Source organism: Dama dama, chromosome 5 (genome assembly GCF_033118175.1).
Source record: "Dama dama isolate Ldn47 chromosome 5, ASM3311817v1, whole genome shotgun sequence".
In the NCBI taxonomy this organism is placed as follows: Eukaryota; Metazoa; Chordata; class Mammalia; order Artiodactyla; family Cervidae; genus Dama; species Dama dama.
The window spans coordinates 102,414,073-102,427,546 of NC_083685.1; the positions used below are offsets into that span (position 1 = coordinate 102,414,073).

The following is a 13,474-nucleotide window of genomic DNA, read 5'->3' on the forward strand; positions in this document are numbered from 1 at the left end:
TCTGACAAGAAAATCCAATCATGTTACTTTCCCACCTATCAGGCTTTCTGTTATTCCCCTCTGCCCTTGAGATGAAGTCCTAGCTCCCCAAGAGAGCATGAAAGACCTTTCATTTCTGCCTCCTTCTTACTACTGAGGCTTTTAAAAAATATGTCACACACATATTTATGTATCTAGTATATCCTATATATGAATATAGAATATATACATATATGTACACGTATACAATGTATGGGCTTCCCAGGTGGCTCAGTGGTAAAAAACCGGCCTGTCAATTCAGGAGACACAAGAAGTGTGAGTTCAATCCCTGGGTCAGAAAGATCCCCTGGAGAAGGAAATGGCAATCCACTCCAGTACTCTTGCCTGGGAAATCCCATAGACAGAGGATCCTGGCAGGCTAACAGTCCGTGGGGTCGAAAAAGAGATGGACACAACTTAGTGATGGAGCATACACATACACATACATGTAATGTATAGCCCACATATACACATACATGCACACATGTATGTGCGTATACAGAATATTCCCATATACACTTAAGTACAAAGGAGATACAAAACAGATATAAGTGTGCAATGACTTACATGTAACGAACATTATCATTTTGTCCTATTTACTTCTGTAATTTTAGACATTGTTTTAAAGAAAGAAAGTTTGACAGATATACTTGAAAACTTACCCTCCACCAAAGCCCCAAATCCCACCCTTTACCAAACCCAAACTTTGTCTGGTAGAATTCACCTTTACTTCCCCCTACACCAGCAAAGTCCATTAGCCCAGCATCCTTTAGTGAATGCTCTGTCCTTTGCACACATTTGCAAACATTCTCTTCTGTCTGTCTCTGTCGTGTATCAGAGACAACCCTCAATTTTCTCAACCCTCAATTCTGTAATTCGCTTCCACTGGTCTGCCTCTCTCTCTCCCTCCCTCTCTCTCTCTCTCTCTCTCTCTCTCTCTCTCACACACACACACACAAAGTTTTTATTACTATAAATTTAAAATAATTCAGGAAAAGATACTTGCCACTTACCAATCCCATGTGCCTGAGCCACATAGCTCTAACGGAAAAAAAAAAAAAATCCAGCAAAAAAGAGGATGAGAAATAATAACAACACTTCAGGGTTAGGTGCTGAGCTCCTCATACATAGTTCTGGTGAATCTTCAGCTACATGTCTCAGTAACATTTCCGATATTAAGACAGCATCATCTTTGGAAGTGATTCTGTGAAAATTACCTGTGTGTCTCCAAATCAGCTTTGCTTTCTATGGGTTAGAAGAGAAAAAAGTACATATAAATCTAAGGTCAGCCCTCATTAAGAGAGAAGAGACAGAAAACACTAATGGTTAGGTACAAGTGCTCAAAATATTCTTAACTTTCATAGCCAAGCCCTTTTTTAAAAAACCACTTTCTCAAATTTTCTAGGGAAGCATTTTTGACATTCCCTCCTATTAAGACTGCAAAGAGATCAGTCAGTCAACCTAAAGGAAATCAACCCTGAATACTCATTGGAAGGACTGATGCTGAAGCTGAAGCTCCAATACTTGGGCCACCTGATGTGAAAAATCAACTTATTAGAAAAGACCCTGATGCTGGGAAAGATTGAGGGCAGGAGGAGAAGGGGGTGACAGAGGATGAGATGGTTGGATGGCATCACTGACTCAATGGACATGAGTCTGAACAAGCTCTGGGAGTTGGTGATGGACAGGGAAGCCTGTTGTGCTGCAGTCCCTGGAGTCACAAAGAGTCAGACACAACGCAGCAACTGAATAACAACCTGTTGAGACAGTTTTCTTTTGGTTGTTCTTAGGCAATAACTTCAAGAAACTGTCTTTATTAAGCTCCCACTGTCAGTGGCTTGGCTTCCCGGGATGTTATAACCCTGGCAGCTGCATCCCCAAAGCCATCAGTTACCCTCTGGTCTGTCCTCTGTCCCCGTGTCCTGTAGAGTAAATACTCAAATTCTCCCCTGGGGGTGAGTTTTCTTTCATTTTTAATTTTTTTCAATCTCTTCATCCATCTGTATTCCTTTTGGCTATCAAAGTCAAGGTGAGATTGATACATGCTGAGAGTTGTTACAGCTGCTGCTGGGCACCGGTTGCCCTAGCAACGGAGAGAAAACAAACATAGGAATCCCAAGGAGCCATAGGGACACCCCTCAGCTCTAGGCTTCTGAAAATTAGTGGAGTAACTGGTTCGCAAGCCCGGCCCACATCTGTCTGGCTGAATTCGTGGCTGAATTTACAAAACACAGAGGAAGAGCCAATTGCTACCACCAGTTCCGAGGAGGAAACCTCCCCGCTTTTTCTTTCTTTTTCAAAACTTTTTATATTACACTGAGGTATAGCTGATTAACAATGGTGTGATAGTTTCAGGTGAACGGTGAAGGGACTCAGCCATATGTACACGTGTATCCACTCTCCCCCAAACTCCCCTCCCACCCAGGCTGCCACATAACACGGAGCAGAGTTCCCAGTGCTCTACAGGAGGTCCTTGTTGGTTATCCATTCTAAATGTAGCGGTGCACTTTGATTTATAGTGTGTGATCTTACGGGCAAGAGGACCCCTATCCCCAAGTATTTTGTGTCCTGACCTGTGACAATAACCCTGATCCATCTCCCTTTATACAGAGGTGTCTGAAACCTAGCAAGCTAAGGGGTTGCCAAGGTCTTGAGGGGCAGGAACCAACCATTGTCTTTGGCCATCGGCACAGTCTTTGCAGTAGCAAAATTATTATTCCCATTAATGCAGTGAGGGAGGGACTTCCATCTTTTAATGAGAAAATGGAGGATTGTTTTCATTTTTAATTGCAGGGGCTAATTAAGGCCTGGGGCTCTGTGGCCGGGGACCCTTGTGGGTATGCATTCCCATCACCTCTGCAGAGCCTCCCCCCAGCTGTGGGTAAGCCCCCTGCCCCAACTTCCTGCTGTAATTAGTAAGGGCTTCTATTCCGATTAAGTACTTTATTACAGAAGCTAATTATGAAGCCCAGAGTGGGTTAGCTGTGCCTTAGGAGAGATTTCCTTGTGCTTTGTGAAGGGAATTCTAATGGCAGCAAGGGTGTTGTTTCGACCTTTGAAGGACAAAGGTAGGAATTGGCACATCACACAGATGGTCAAATGTTCATCTATCCATGGAAAATGGACATATGTTAAAGCCACACCAGGAAAACCAAGCAGACAAAGCTCCTTTTCAACAGAGATTTCAGTTGGAGGTTAGAGAGGAAACAAACGCTATCAGCCACCAGCACCCACAGACTATTACAACAAAAGGTCCACCTTGGACCCCCGAGCAAACCCGCAGCGTGAGGAATCTGGGCTTTGTCTAATGCACCAACCCAAGCTGAAATCGTGGAGTGAAAGGGTTTCAGTCATAACTACATATTGTATCCTGTAATTGTCTCTGCATTCATGTTTTCTCAGTATCACCGTGGTATCTGGAGAAAAGACAAATGTGAAGAAGAAGGAAACCGGGAAAGGTTGGGAATTTGTAATAGTCTTTTGTTGTTTTTTACATCATTCATCTTAAAGCCCTTTGGATAAAGAGAGTTAAGAAAAAGCATGTTTTTTATTAGACATGTCTTTATAATTCTATATGACTTCCTAGCATTTCTAGGGAGATACAGATATCTATATTTGTTGTTGTTGTTTAGTTGTTAAGCTGTGTCCGACTCTTTTGTGACCCCATGGACTGTAGGCCACCAGGCTCCTCTGTCTATGGGATTTCCCAGGCAAGAATACTGGAGTGGGTTGCCATTTCCTTCTCCAGGGGATCTTCCTGACCCAGAAATCGAGCCCTCATCTCCTGCATGCAGGTGGATTCTTCACCACTGAGCCACCAGGGTCTGGAAGCACATTTTGTTCATTCAAGATCCCCACTTCCCATCGAAAACTAGAGAGGCCTTCAAAGTGGAGAAGACCCTGCAGAACTTCACTGACACTTTCTACTTTGCAGGGGAAAGGCAGACAGTGGGGCTTCAACATGCAGGGTGCAGGCCAGGGCCCCTACGCCACATGTTTAATCCACCACAAGTGTGTCCAGCAGCTTCAGCCAAGACAGACAGGAGATGTCCTTTCGTACAAGGTGAGTCTCCCAGCTGTGACTGCGTGGTCTTCCTCTCACCATCCATTTAGCTACTGAATCCCTAACAAAAATGCAGACTTGTGTCCATGTTCCATCTTCCCCTCGCACAGAACTGTAAAATTTGAGTAGGAACCCCCATTGATTTTTTACAGAATATTATGATTTTTATTTTTTTTTAGTTGAATCATTTCAGTTTATTTCACTGAATAAGGTACTTTGTATGTGTTAATAACTCTCTACTTTGCTCCAAGTTATTTATGTGGCTTATAAAAATACAGGTAAAATAAAAAAAGAATCAATGGAGACAAAAAGGAGCACGTTAAAATGTTCAGTTCAATTGCTCAGTTGTGTCTGACTCTTTGCAACCCCACGGGCTTCAGCACACCAGGCTTCCCTGTCCTTCACTATCTCCCGGAGTTTGCTCAAACTCCTGTCCATTGAGTCAGTGATGCCATCCAACTGTCTCATCCTCTGCCATCCCCTTCTCCTCCCGCCTTCAATCTTTCCCAGCATCAGGGTCTTTTCCAATGAGTCGGTTCTTCACATCAGGTGGCCAAAGTATTGGAGTTTCAGCTTAAGCATCAGTTCTTCCAATGAATATTCAGGACTGATCTCCTTTAGGATGGGCTGGCTGGATCTCCTCGCAGTCCAAGGGACTCTCAAGAGTCTTCTCCAACACCACAATTCAAAAGCATCAATTCTTCAGCACTCAGCTTTCTTTATAGTCCAGCTCTCACATCCATACATGACTACTGGAAAAAACATAGCTTTGACTAGACAGACCTTTGTTGGTTAAGTAATGGCTCTGCTTTTTAATATGCTGTCTAGGTTTTTGTTTTTTTGTGGTTTTTTTTTTTTTTTTTTTGCTCTTGTTGTGATCAAATAATTGCTTGATGAAAGGAAGAGAGAATGGCTTTGCTCAAACACTGACTGTGCAATGGTCAGTAATGTAATTTTTCTGATGTTTAATTTGGCAATGTGTGCTTTGAAAGCCTTAAAAATGTTTATATTCTTCACCCCAGTAATAATGATTTTGATTTTTAGAATGAAGAAATCATCAGAGCTGCACACCAAGATTTACATGGTTCTTAGTATAATTTATGATACAAAAAATGGGAAAGAATCTATATATTCATTAAAAGTTTGGTTAAACACAATTGGATATGTATAGGCATTAAAAATATACTTGAATAATTTTTGTGAATTTTTAAGGAATGGAAAAATGCCAAGTATATCTTAAGTGAAAACTCAGCTTATATAGAGCATGACACAATTGTGTACAGATAAAGCAAAGATGAAACAAATTTATAAAGGGAAAGAAAGGCCAAATGCTGCATTTAACACTGTTTATCTCTGGGCTGTAATGTTACAGGGAATTATTATTATTATCCAAATGTTCTACAATAAACATTTATTACTAGTGTAATCAGAAAAAAAAAATTCCTTTTCTAAAATTCTCATTCAAAATACTCCTTCCGCTTGGGGATGATCTGTGATTCTTTCCCTGGTAATATTAGCTTAGAAAAAATAAAATATCCACACCTCAATTTGTTTGCTATTCCCATCTCCAGCCAGATCAAGTGAAAGTGAAAGTTAGTCGTGTCTGACTCTTTGCAACCATGGCTATACAGTCCATGGAATTCTCCAGGCCAGAATACTGGAGTGGGTAGCTTTTCCCTTCTCCAGGGGAATCTTCCCAACCCAGGGATCAAACCCAGGTCTCCCGCTTTGCAGGCAGATTCTTTACCAGCTGAGCCACCAGGGAAGCCAGATCAAATCTGACCTCAAATTGACAACAAATTTGTAGGAATTAAATATCACCAACATCTTCTCCCAGAGGGCCAGATCTTTTTAAAAGACTTTTTCAGACATTAGTGATGTCTTTTGGCCCATGCATTCTTTTAAGAGTGCTTGAGGGGGGTGTCCAGGGGTACCAATCATGCCACAAATGGACTGTTGGTTAGAACAGATGCACCAGGAACAACCAATGAGAACGAGGTTATAGACGGTAACTACATTTGCCTACAGCCTCCATGTCAATCCAGACAGAAATTTCCAACACAGGTGAGTATAAGGAAAGAAAACTTATCATCATTGATGGATTTTTCCTTTAATAGATACCCATTCCATACTTTTGAAAATGCAAGTCATCTCTGGATAGTGCCTTTCTAAGTGACAGTGACTGAAAGTGTCAGATGGTCCAAGAGGATCTCTGAGGGCACAGTGTCACAACAACGTCTTCACTGATCCGCTAGGTGTGCGCAGTGACAGGCCCCCCAGCAACCAATCAGGATGAGAAATAGAATCCATTAGTGGACTTGTTAAGCACCTCTGGCTCTCTGTGGATGACAGTTGAGTATCTGCCTTTCTCTATAACAGTAAGTCATTCTCCCCAGGTAGTGACAGCGGGGAGACGTCACACAATACGAGAAAATCTCAACAGTGATTGCTTTATTTTGTAGATGACATTGAGAACACCAGAGGTGCTGGTTAGAAACACGCAGAGATTTATTTTTATGAGGTTTAAGCTTCAGGAATGATTTATAGGGCAACTCCTGAGACAAAGTAATAATTCACCACAGACCATGGAGCTGTGTCTCTGTTCTGAAGCCTCAAGAAAACAAGATTCATCCTTTATTGTGTCTGTGATCATGAAAGCAAATGCTCAAAGTTAGCGATCGGTAGGAACTCTGTCACAGTGATTTACAGACTTGCCACTTTCAAAATTAATACTCCTTCAACCTGTGTGTCTAGAGGTTCCTGAACTCACCTATCTCGACTTCCTCATACCACACATCACATGTATTAATAGTTGAGGACATCATTTTGTATTGGATGAAAAAGATGAATGCGGTCCTTCCAGTAATTAAGTTAGTGCCAACTGATCCTTGTGACAAACGGGGGTGTGAATCAAGCAGCATCAGGGAAGGAAACTCACAGGCAATCAGTAGTCACAGAGTTAGCCAAGCTGAGATGATCTTTGACTATGACTGAGAGACATCCGCTCAGACAAAGGGAAATGCATTTATCACTTGTCAGAGCTTTGGTCTCCACATGTGCTATCTCCGGACACATGTGTTTATGATAACCTTGTAGATGCTCTTAAAGCAGCAGTCCCCAACCTTTCTGGCACCAGGAACCAATATCATGGAAGAAAATTTTTCTACAGACTGGGGACAGGAATGCTTTCAGGAGGATATGTTAAGTGCTTTACATATATTGTGCACTTTATTATTATTACATCAGCTCCACCTCAGATCATCAGGCTAAGTTAGATTGCAGGGGTTGGGGTCCCCTGTCTTTAAGGTTGTGATTCCTGATTTTAATTAATCCAGTAGTCCTTGGATCATTCCGGTATTCCAGGTGAAAAAAAAATTATACCATTTTCGTAGCAGAGATTTCACAAATCAGTTTCACAAATACAACTGTCCAGTGACGATTTCCTCCAAATCTCTCCATGTTCCAAAACATCCATTTTGATAAAAGTTGCACAGTGACTTCACTGATTGGGCTCTGCCCATCCGACCCCACCCCCACTCTCTCTATAAGCCTTATCCCTTCACTTACAGGTTATTACTGATTTTTGTTAAGTGTGCATTTCTATGTCTGATGATTGGATTGCATTATAATCTCAATCCACCAAAAAGGGGAAAAAGTCAACCGTTGATCATGAAAACAGTGCTGCCTGCAAAGACCACAGCTACTCTGTCTTTTGAGATTACTCGGGTCACATACAAGAATTCTTTCTCCTGCCAAGTCTAGATTTCACTGTTTGTTCTCAGATAAGGACTCTTGCTTTTTTTCCACCCTCGACACGGCAGCTAAATTTACAATCTGAGGTTCCAAATACACCTACCCAGGGTTCAGAGTGTAATCTCTTAGTCCTGGTCATGGTAGATTTCTGCTCGCATTTCAGGGTTTTATCCTGAGTACTCACCCAATACAAAAACTGTGCACTTCCCACTGGGGAGGAGAAGGCATGTCCATGGTGTGGAGTTAGTCTTGTGAATGCAGTGGGAGACATTTGAGAGAGAATGCTAAGTCACTTCAGTCGTGTCCAACTCTTTGCAATCCCGTGGACTGTAGCCCACCAGGCTCCTAGGTCCATGGGATTCTCCAGGCAAAAATACTGGCGTGGGTTGCTCTTCCCTTCTCCAGGGGATCCTCCCAATCCAGGGATTGAATCCCTGGAGTTATGTCCCAGGGATTATGTCTCCTACATTGGCAGGTGGGTTCTTTACTTCTAGCACCAAGGACAGGATGTAAATCAAACTATTAACAGTCGTGAACATTGAGGAGTGGGGCCAGGAGAGAGCAAAGTGAAGAGAGAAAAAAACTTACCTTTTACTTTGTGCATGTTTGTTCCAATTCATCCAGAGATCTTTCCAGATCCCCTTGCCAGGGGCTGGGAGGGTGTGTCAACAGGAAATGTGGGGTCCCTGCTCTCAGGGAGCTTACCTTGTAGAGGGAAAGCCTAATTAGTAAACATATAAACACAGAAATGCAAAAAATACACATTGAATCATGGCATCAGTCCCATCGCTTCATGGGAAGTAAAAGGGGAAAAGGTGGAAGCAGTGACAGGTTTTATTTCTTGGGCTCCAAAATCACTGCAGACAGAGACTGCAGCCATGACAATAGAAGATGTTTGCTCCTTGGAAGGAAAACTATGACAAACCTAGACAGCATATTAAAAGGCAGCAACATCACTTTCCCGACAAAGGTACGTAATAGTCAAAGCTATGGTTTTCTCAGTAGTCATGTACAAATGTGAGAGTTGGACATAAAGAAGGCTGAGCACAGAAGAATTGATGCTTTTGTACTGTGGTGCTGGAGAAGACTCTTGAGAGTCCCTTGGACAACAAGGAGATCCAACCAGTCCATCCTAAAGGAAATCAATCATAAATATTCATTGGAAGGAATGATACTGAAGCTGAAGCTCCCAAACTTTGGCCACCTGATGAGAAGAGCTGACTCACTGGAAAAGACCCCGATGCTGGGAAAGATTGAAGGCAAAAGGAAAAGGGGGCGGCAGAGGATGACATTGTTAGATAGCATCACCGACTCAATGGACGTGAATCTGAGCAAACTCCAGGAGATAGTGGAGGACGAGGAAGCCTGGCGTGCTGCAGTCTGTGAGGTCACAAAAGTTGAACATGACTTAGCGACCGAACAACAATAGCAGCACAGGGAAGAAAATGAACATGCCAGGGAAATCTGCCTTGAAGACAAGGATGGGGCCTGAGGAGCTGACCACACACATCCCCTGGGACACATGCACAGTTGGAACTGTATTCAAGGTCCACATACTTCCTTTAAAGAAATGCTTTTGAAGAAAACAAAAGTAGAGCAAGCCAGGCAGCCCCTCACCGGAATTTTGAACTTAAAGTTTTGGTGTCTGCCCTCCTCTCCCTTGGCAGTGAACTTGGCTGGGATGGATGGGAGGAGGGCACATGAAGGCTAGACAGAGGCTTCGCTGAAGCAGAAGCAGAGCCTTGTCAAAGGCGCAGGCCACGGAACACAAGACCCGGAGCCACCATTCATTTTCTGAAACCCAAGGACGGGCTTCAGTGAGTGATGGCAATGTGGCTTCCTCCAGCTCGAAGGTCCATCCATCTGTGCTGCTGCTGTTTCTGAAAAACACAACTAGTCATAGGATTTTCTTACCTATTCAGGGACGTGAAGAGGTCCATTGTGATGCAGACCCCAACTGGAAGGGAAATTCATCTATTTTTGCAAAGCATTCCTGAGCACTTGGAGTTCTATAATTTTCCAACTGCTCATAACCCTCCTCCCCATAAATGTGCTTAGAGCCACCAAATATCTGGGCCAATTTCCTGTTCATCTATTCACTGAGCGAGACAGAGCTAAATGGGGAAACCAAAAGCCAATCCCATTGGAGGAGACTGGAAGGGCACTGGGGCTGGAATGAGACACTAGCCCCCACGGGAAAGATTGGCATTCCAGGTGGATTCACCACCAGGCATGGAAAGCTGGAGCAACCTTATTCATCTCTGCTCCATGGCACTCCTCCAAGTGAAGGCAGAAGAGCACCTGGCCCCAGGGCAGCCTCCCCCTCCACCCACAAAGGAACACTAGGTGGTCAGAGGCAAGCAGAGCAAGCACGTTTCCAAGCACACAACGGAGAATCTAACCCAGTGAAGACCAGCGGAGCCAGCCAGCAGGTGCCACCACCCACATCAATTAATGCAACTGGAAAATAAAGGAAATGTCCCATTCTCTCCACCAAAGTTGAGTGTAAAATTCCAAAGTCAACTCTTCTAAACTTGCTCTACCATCCCTAACTGCTCTGCCGGGCTTTATGTCCCTGTGAGAAGTTCTGCCTGGTATGAATTTATGCAAGTAACTAAAACACTTGGAGTGTCAGATTCTTAATAAACCTTGACCAAGAAAAAGACTCCTGAAATCCAGAGGTGTGAGACCTCAGGAAAACCCCTTGACCCCTATTTTCCACTCAAGACTCTTATGCAAAGAGAAGAGAACCTGGGATCAGACCACTCCTAAGGCTCTTTTCGGGCATCCCCCGTGGCTCAGTGGTAAAAAATCTGCTTGTCAATGCATGAGCTGTAGGAGACATGGGTTCGATCCCTGGGTCGGGAAAAATCACCTGGAGAAGGGAACGGTCACCCACTCCAGTATCCTTGCCTGGAGAATTCCATGGACAAAGGAGCCTGGAGGGTTACAGTCCATGGGGTTGCAAGAGTCAGACACAACTGAAACTACTTAACATGCATGCTGCAAGGCTTTTTCTAGCACTGCCTGGGAAAAATAATGGAAAGATCTAGAATTGTCTTTGTCCCCTTTTCAACTGAGCGGATTGTGAGCTCAAAGCAAAGAATGAAATCCAGCAGCTGGGAAGTCCTGGAGGAAGGGTGCAGACAGCCATTCTTCCAATAGCATTATGTTTGGAAAAAAAATTCTGTGAAAATGATTCCTTAGATTTTCCCTATTTATTTTTTCTCAAAGACTTTCATATCCAACAGAAAAAAAGAAATAAACTCACCACCGTTTGTTAAGGTAGTTCCAAAGCAGATTATCTATGGGTCCCTCAGCTTTAAGGACCAGATGTAACTACAAGTCTATCGGTGTAAACGATAAGTCAGCGAGCACTGTGTATAAAAATCACGTGCCTATGACACTGATCTGCTTCCAAACGTGGTTTGAATGTGTGCAGCAGACAGGCCAAGAGTTTCTTCATCACTGCTGGGAAAGGTTGCTGCTTTCTAGTTCACAACGAGAAAATAACCGCTCTCCCCAAGTGCCTCTCTGGGAAGAGACAGGAGATAAACACAAAAACTTCCCTGGAGCCCGGTCATTACATCTGGAGAGTCAGAAAGGGCTGAAATGTGATTCTGTCCCCAAAAGGCTCATTGCAGATGTGCAGACAGGGAGAGCAGAAAATTCCAATGGGAGGGACAACAGGTGGACTAGAGGAGATTGCATGAGGCCAGATAAATGCAGCACAGGGTATGTCTAGATGATACCAAATGCCAGGTTATAACACTAATGATGCAACCCTGACATCGATTGCACCTCATTTCCACCAAACGCAGCCAATGAATGGCTGCTTTAATGCCGCCAAAAAAGAGATTGATGGCGGGGGCGGGCGGGGGGAGGTGACCAAAGGAGTACAATTTATCAGCATATTAAACATTTGCAGATGATTGAAATGGAGCAGTTGATGACCTGCACTAGATCAGTGTTAGCACAGTGCCCTTGGCAATGGCTTCACCAGGGTGGCCTTAATATTCTTTGGTCTCATGTAAAACATTCCTTTTTAGTTCTGATTTTCTGTAATCCTTATACAAAACCCTGGCAATCCGATTGCACCCTTCCTCCTATGGGAGATAGATTTTATTCTTCTCTGTCTCCTCAGCTGCTTCCAATAAGAAAACTGAAGCTTTTTTAAAAGTACAATTCAGAAGAGCTGGGAAGTGAGCATATTATGGGAATCACAAATTGTTTCAAATTGGAGGTGATTTGAGCAAAAGCACTAACTCCATCAGGAGGTTAGGAGGTTGCAATAAGCTCTATGTAAGGCACCACATAGAACTTAAAGAGAAGAACCTTAAAAAAAGAGGCACTGAGGAAAGCTTTGGGATCCTTTCCTATAAAATCCATGGCTTAGCAACTAAACAACAAAGAAGGAGGAGTAAGCATAAGGGACTAAGAAAAAAAGAACCAGTTTGAAAGTGAAAGTCGCTCGGTCATGTCCGACTCTTTGCAACCCTATGAATTCTCTAGGCCCGAATACTGGAATGGGTAGCCTTTCCCTTCTCCAGGGGATCTTCCCAATCCAGGAATCAAACCTGCATCTGTCTAGTGTCATAAGGGTCTAAGAAAAAAAGAACCAGTTGAGAAAAGAAGAAAAAAAAGATCTTTGAATTATGAGCCAAGCATAAAAACACTCCAAGAAGGATGTAGCCATCATCAATGCCAAAAGCATCTAAGAACATATTTTTATTTAATATGTTGGATAAAGACAAAGTGATGTCCACTTGTTCAGGAAGCAAGAGGTCCCCAGAGCCCTTGACAAGGTGTTTCAGATGCATATTAGGGGCAAAAGCTCTAATGTGGGAAGTTGAAGGATAAATATGGTGGGGTAGATGGTGATAACATAGAGACCACCCCTTGGGAGATGCTTGGCTGTTAAGGTTAAGGAGGAGAATCTGGACTCCAGGAAAGTTTGGGGTTTGTTCATTTTTAATGAGTTATACTTATTATTTGTTTTTATCAGTGGTGCACTGGTAAATGTTTAACCACTGGCTCTCTGGAGTCAAACTTTGGTCTGTAGTGCAACATTGGCCATTTTCTGCAGCGTAAAGGCTCTCACGGGGATTGATTTCCAGCTACCCGTGTGATATCACTGTACGTAAAGATGGAAAGAAATGCTTGGAGCTGACTTTTACTAACCAGCGACTCTGGCTCTAGTACAGCTCTGCTTTTCTCATGTTTGCATTTTGAAAACATCTAGTTCAGAGTGAAGGATGCACAATGTAGGATATGGAGACCAAAGAAACAAAATCTTTACAAAGGAGAGAGGGAGAGACTTGAGAACAAGAAGGAAGCTGGCCTTTACAAGAGGAGGAATAGTCTGCTGTTGTAACAGGAGATACACAGAAAACAGGTGTAAATGAAGATGCTGGGGGAATCCTCCTCTGTCTTTTCTGTAGGTCCTAGGCACCAAGAACCTTCAAGTGCTTTACACAGATTATCTGATTTAATCCTCACAGTCACCAGAAGAGAGACACTTTATTAGGAGACTTTTTCATAGGCTGAGGCTTGCAAATGAAAGGTAACTTGGTTAAAGTCACCCAATTAGTAAGATTAGAATCCAGGTGATCCTAACCACAGAACCCATGCTCCTGCCCA

At 43.2% G+C, this 13,474-nt stretch overlaps 1 long non-coding RNA gene across 1 annotated transcript; it reads right to left on the minus strand.

Moving 5' to 3' along the window:
- Positions 1–1,058: 1,058 nt before the first annotated feature.
- LOC133055998 (uncharacterized) lies at positions 1,059–11,190 on the minus strand. The gene is made up of 3 exons (XR_009692720.1): positions 11,106–11,190; positions 8,423–8,539; positions 1,059–1,263 (listed from the first exon to the last, which is right to left on the minus strand). It is a non-coding gene; the product is annotated as an uncharacterized LOC133055998 (long non-coding RNA).
- Between the last annotated feature and the right edge of the window lie 2,284 nt (positions 11,191–13,474).